The sequence below is a fragment of the Chelonoidis abingdonii genome, chromosome 3, assembly GCF_003597395.2.
Source record: "Chelonoidis abingdonii isolate Lonesome George chromosome 3, CheloAbing_2.0, whole genome shotgun sequence".
NCBI classification, from domain to species: Eukaryota; Metazoa; Chordata; order Testudines; family Testudinidae; genus Chelonoidis; species Chelonoidis abingdonii.
Window position 1 is genome coordinate 105,466,973 of NC_133771.1, and position 6,536 is coordinate 105,473,508.

Consider the following 6,536-nt stretch of genomic DNA (forward strand, 5'->3'; position numbering starts at 1 on the left):
AAAGTTCAAAGAAAGTGCTCTTACGCATGCGAAAGTTTTGCAGCCACTGGGAATCGTCCCACACCTGCAAAACTATGCGGTCCCACCAGTCTGTGCTTGTTTCCCGTGCCCAAAATCGGCGTTCAATGGGTAGAAGCTGCCCCATTACCAGCAGTAGCTCCAAAATGCTGGGTCCCGCGGTTAGGGAGAATTCAGTCTCCATGTCGTCATCGCTCTCGTCGGTGCGCTGTCGTAGCTGCCTCCTCCTCCTCCTCCTCCTCTCCTGAATTTGCAGTTCATGGCTCAGCATAGACAGCACGATCGTGCGCGAGGTGTTTACAACTTGCACGATTGCGTTACTGATCTCAGCAGGGTCCATGGTCTCAGCAGGTCCATGCTTGCTGTGCTATGGCGTTTGCTCTCTTCACCCAGGAAAAAAGGCGCGAAATGGTTGGCTGCTGCTTTCACAAAGGGAGGGGTGAGGCTGTACCCAGCACCACCCGGGACAATGTTTTTTGCCCCATCAGGCACTGGGCTCTCAACCAGGAAGTGGGAACTATGGGATAGCTGTGGAACAGCTACCCACAGTGCACCGCTCCTGAAATTGACGCTAGCCTTGGACCATGGACGCACAAATTCAAATTAAGGATCCTAGTGTGGATGCACTAAATCGATTTTATAAAATCGGTTTTATAAAACCGGTTTAAACAAATTCGAATTAATCAGGTAGTGTAGACGTGGCCTAAGTAACACCTAGGTGAAAAGAAAACTTGTTCTTGTGAGATTTTTCAGCCAAGGGTTCTTATCCACGTTCCTGCATTTGTATGTTCTTTAATTTTCTTCTAGCATGGATATGTAACAGAAAGGCTAAGATATGTTCTGCATTTTTGTTTGCATTATCTGTTATATTCTCCAGAAGGTAACACAAAACACCAGTCCAGAACAGCTCATACTGTGACACAAAGGATTATCCAAAAGTACATGGGTATTTACAGATAAAAAATAGATACCCTTGCTATAAGCAGGCATTGTATAAATCTATAGGGATTTGTGAGTTATATCTTTTCACTATAATATGTCAGAATAAGGACAGCTAAAGAAGAGAATATTTGTGTGAGCAAAAATCATTGGATCTGCAGACAGCACTGGTAACAGCTGGGACAGGCAGACCAGGAGTCAGACACTAACAAAAGGCCAGATAGATTTGCTGAACATGGAAGGGAATGAGGGAAATGTCTTAAGATCGCTTTTGGTCCAAAAAGATCAACAATGTCTATGTCTTGATGTATAGGCTGACATGCATTTGAAAAGCCATTTTCCATGGTATTCAGTGATATGGAAAATGGGGCAGATCTGCAGTGTTTACATGTGGGTGAGAATAACACACCTGATTTAATTAAAGGTGAGTATTCCCCCCCGCAACAGCAAATATACTTCTATGCTACCATTCCACAAAGCTATGTTCGTCAGAAGCAGTGCATTATTAAGATCTCCTGTGTCTCAAGCAGGACAAAGGCTGGCTGAGAAGAAACACTTTTACAGCCAAAAAAGTGTACTTTGCAATTTCTCCAGTGTCAAAGTACACCCCTACTGAGAAGGTTCATGGCTAGAATTGAGGATTTGCAGTCCAGAAGCAATGTTGTTATTGGAGCACATGCAATGTACTGGGCCAGCTAAAGAGGAATTGTGTGGTATGTTGAGGGCAAACTCAGATCAATATTTAAAATAACTTGGGTGCCTAAAATTAGCCCCTGAATCCATATTTAGGTAACCACAAGCTTCTGCCGGGTTTAAATGTGGATTTTGGAACTGAATTTTAGGGCTTCATATCTGAAAATTTCAGTGTTGCTACTGAATTAGGTAACGGGAAGCTATAAAACCATTTGAAACAGTGGATGGAGGAGTGTATTATTATTAAACCAGAGTAATTCTGGCAGTGACTATAGTAAAGCCATTTAACATACAAACATCAGAAACATTTGTAGTTTGTTGCCTCCAAATCCAGATATTTTATCTAATGTATTGTTGCTTTTGGCTGAGGAGTGATAAATTTTTAGGCCTTGCAGCAGGTCATTGTCCATTGGTGGAGAGAAGTTAACATCACAGAGTCAGATATCTTATGTGCAATTTGTTTATTTACATGATGCATAAGCTCTTATCTATACAATTTACATACATGCCCTTTCAGTCTTAAATCACCACCTGTACCCACAACCATTCCCAGCTCTGCCATGCCTAGACCTCGCCAGGAACAGCTGCCTTTGTCACTTTGCTACAGATTTCCAGCCATCCCAGCTGCCAAGGAACCTTCCCTCTCCTGGCTGCTCTAGCTGGTCAGGAGCCAGAAAAGCAGTAGCAGATTCACCCAGAGCTGTTTCATCACAGTGCCCTCTGCTGACTTCTTATTGCTCAGGAGATTTTCCATGCTGTTTAGGTAATTTTAGCACATGGGATCTGAGTGCCTCACTTAAAGGGATTCAGGGGCCATTGTTCACAACTGAAAATGTAGATGATGGATTTTTTTCCTGCCATTTTTCCTCTCCAGATGCCAAATCTCTCTTTCCCTGAGCTCCATTCTCTGCTTTGGCGTCTGGTCCGATGCCCACTGAACTCATTCCACATCATTCAATTGATTTAAAGTGCACTGGATCAGGCCTTTGGTTTCCATACCTGCTCATGTGAGGTGGGACTTGTTCACACTCCAACCTAAGAATCTGTAACTTTCATTAGTGGGTTGCAAGCAGCCAGCCTGTCAGATATCTCCTTGCTATTTCAGTCCCATCTGCTTTTGAGGAAGCAATTGACACTTTGGTTTTAAGCCCACCCCTTCTGAGATTCAAATGGATATTATTCATGCCACCTGTGTTAAAAATTCAGCAAAGAAATGTATTGGTACTGAAGCAATAAGAGATCACTAAAAATATAACGAATCAGTAAATAGGTAAGTACGCTGTAGTTTAGCAGTCAGAATGCAATGCATTTACAGTGTATTAAATCATTAATGTCAAATTTAAATCTAGATCTACAATATACGTTACCATGAATATCATGGGGAATTTTAACAACTAAATATTACTGTTGCATAACAACATGTCTGAGTGGGTCATCTGTGAGGAGTGAATACGTGCATTCAGTCCAGACAGTATCAGCTTCAATTGTCTGAGCTAAAAGAACTGGGTTCAAATCCTGCCTCCAGAGAAGTCAACTACAAAATTCCCATTTATTTTAGTGAGGCCAGAACTTCACACCAGATCTATTTGCTTGGCAGCAATAGCAGATTCAAACATCTACACATGGTCCAGCCACTAGAGGAGGACAGAGAGTTACACTGTTAGTATCAGTTATGTTTGCTCTAAGAAGCCACATATAGTGTGCCTCGGAAAATAGATTAGCTGCACACATACAGAAATGTGGATTAAATATTTTACCTAATATTCAAAGGATTTCTGAAACCATACGTTTAAGAAGACATGTATTCAATATTCCATAATTAGAAATTAAATACTACCCTAGAAAAAGGGTATATGAAAAAAAGAATAAATTAAAATCAAGATAAAATATAAGATTAAAATAAAGTGCTTGGTGAAAGTGTTCTGTATATTGCATCTTTCAGACCACATATACTGAACAATGAGTATCTAGTCATTCATAGGGATTTTTTTTGTTTTTGCTATTGGATCTTGTTTTCAATTTCAGATATTCTATTGTGGTTGATTTTTAGCAAAAAGATTAGTTGTACGAGACTGTGGATTGAATATTTTACCTCTTAAGATATATTTCAATGCTTTCTGAAACCATGAATAAAAAAGCCATATATTAATGAATTGCAGGTAGAGTTGAAGTAACCAAACCAGTTTAAAGCATCAAACAAAACTAAAGTAGTAGTGAAATTTAAAAATGGGTCAGTTAAGAATGTAAAGAAACATGCAAACCAGCATATTAGGAATATCCCCATAACTACACTCAAAGTCATTGCAGCCTTTCTGTGCTTTTTCTTGGAAAGCTGACTTCTAACATCATTGTTTGCATCATCAGGCATATTGTTCACAACACGTGCATGCTTTTTGGATATTACAAAAAAAATTGCATATATCCCTATCATGACTCAGCCGGGAGCAAACAAATCTACTGTAAACAAAATGGTTCCCCATAATTTGTTGGGCACAATAGGATACAAACTAGAGCATACTACTAAAATCTTATCGCCTTGTATTCCAGAAACACATACTTCTGAAAAAACAATCCCAAGAGCAAAAGCAGCTGGCATTGTCCAACAAACTGCTAACAATTGCCTTATCACAGGAAAAGTTATTTTGCTAGAATAATGCAGTGGGTAACAGTGTAGTGGGATGGACTGCCCCACTCCCTGAGAGTGTGAGCTGCAGCAGGCCAAGGCACCTGCACAGACAGGGAGCCAATTAAGGAAGGCCTTATTGTGAGCCATTCAGGGCCCAGTTTGGAGACAGCCATTCAGGGCCAGGCTAAGCCCTATAAGAAGGCTGCGCTCTGCCCCAGGCCTCTGAGAGGGGAAGGTTAGTCTCCAAAGGCAGGAGACTAGCATCACGGACAGCGCAGTGCTGGCCAGGCTTGCAGAGCAAAAGGGAGGTCTAGCCTGCAGCCTGCCAGCCCTGAAGGAAAAGGCTTAGTGGGTGCATGGGGCTGTAGGGGAAGCGGCCCAGGGAAGCAGACAGACAAGGAGAGAAGGAGGGCAGGATGGCTGCCGCCAGAGGGTCCCTGGGCCGGGATCTAGAGTAGGGGGTGGACCTGGGTCCCTCCCTCCTCCCTTGCAGTACACCAGCCATTGGCTGTAGGGAGCAGCCATTATAACAAGGGACAGGAGGAGAGCAGAATGGCTGTTGCCAGAGGGTCCCTTGGCCAGGATCCAGAGTAGAGGACTGGCCTGGGTCACCCCCTAGCAGGACACTGGGCCCTTGGCCATAGGGAGTGGCCATTATAGACTATGCCAGATCCCTGACAAGAGGGACTAGACTCAGAGGGTGTGGTTGGACATGGTGTCTGGGGTGTAGGACTACTGATCAACTCCCTCCACCCCCCCAGAAGGGTGTGTGGATGGACTAAAGGGCACTACCATAGGGCAGTGGTCCTGAAGAGGAAACCATGAGTTGAGAGCAACGTGGGTCCACAGGCCAACCGAGGCGGGACGATGGATGGAACACCACCAGGAGGGGGCACTCCACTGGACAGCTAATTCCCAGAGACAGCCAACAGGAGGAGCCAGGTGGTGAGTCCCAAAACCATTACAAACAGATAGCATAAAAGTGATCAACAGCAATGGAATGAAGATGGAAACTAAACAAAGCATCACATTAAAACTATAATGGAGTTTGCAGAAGGTGATCCCAAAATACCAGCAGTTCTCCACAGATATGATCATGCTGTACGGCAGAGGTGGGGAAACTACGGCCCATGGGCCACATCTGGCCTGCAGGACTGTCCTGCCTGGCCCCTGAGCTCCAAGCCAAGGAGGCTAGCCCCTGGCCCTTCCCTGCTGTTCCCCATGCCCCTCAGCTACGCCGCTGTGCAGCAGGGCTGTGAGCTCCTGCTATTCTTAGCAGCATGATAAGGGGGCAGCGGTGGTGAGGAGGTTGGATAAGGGGAAAGAGGTCCCGGGGACAGGAAGCAGGGTCAGTTGGATATAAGGTGGGATCTTGAGGAGGGCGATTTAGGGCAGGGGTACTGGGAGGGGGCAGTCAGGGGATAGGAAGTGGGAAGGGGCAGGGCCCAGGCTGTTTGGAGAGGCACAGTCTTCCCTACCTGGCCCTCCATAAAACTTCGAACCCCGATGTGGCACTAGGACCAAAAAGTTTGCCTACCCCTACTGTAGGACATGATGGTGAATCCCAAAAGAAAGTCTGTAATAGCAATGGACAGAATCAAGAAGTTGGTTGGAGACCAAAGTTGTTTGAAAATGGGAGATTGAAATGATTATGGCAAGATTTCCAAAGACAATGATGAGGATGGCTCTAGTCATGAACAAATACATTGCACGTTGAACACCTGATTACCTGGACATTTCAGGACAAGATCCATTTTCAAATTTGGAGCAATCAATAAAGTTTTTGGTTGTATTAGGAGAAACAATCTTAGCTAATATGGTGAGACAATAATATTTGTATGTGACTTGTAATATTTGTAGCAATATAGCTCATATTAGAATAAAACACAGTTAGTTGACTATTTAATGAGCTCAACTGATGTAAAACAATATGATAAAATTAAACAGATTAAATAGTAAGCATTCAGGGAGGGAGTAGAAGAGCAGTGAATTAAATGTCATGTATTTTTCATCCCTATTTTATATTAGCTTTAATAAACTGATTAGTTATTTATTATTTGTATTACAGTAATGCCCTGAATCCCAAACAAGACCAGGTCCCTATGTGCTGAGTGAAGCACTAACATAAGTCACCAGATTTTCACTGACAATATTAGATTAAAATATATCTTGTAATTTATCAACCATTGGAAACATTCATGTTATAGGCTCTGTAATGGATGTAGTGGGCTAGCTGATTCTCTCCAGGCATTTTCTTTGA

General features: G+C 43.3%; 1 pseudogene; it reads right to left on the bottom strand.

Annotated features, from left to right (window-relative positions):
• Positions 1 to 3,680: 3,680 nt before the first annotated feature.
• On the bottom strand, positions 3,681 to 4,423 carry LOC116824884 (trace amine-associated receptor 2-like; annotated as a pseudogene).
• Positions 4,424 to 6,536: the final 2,113 nt, after the last annotated feature.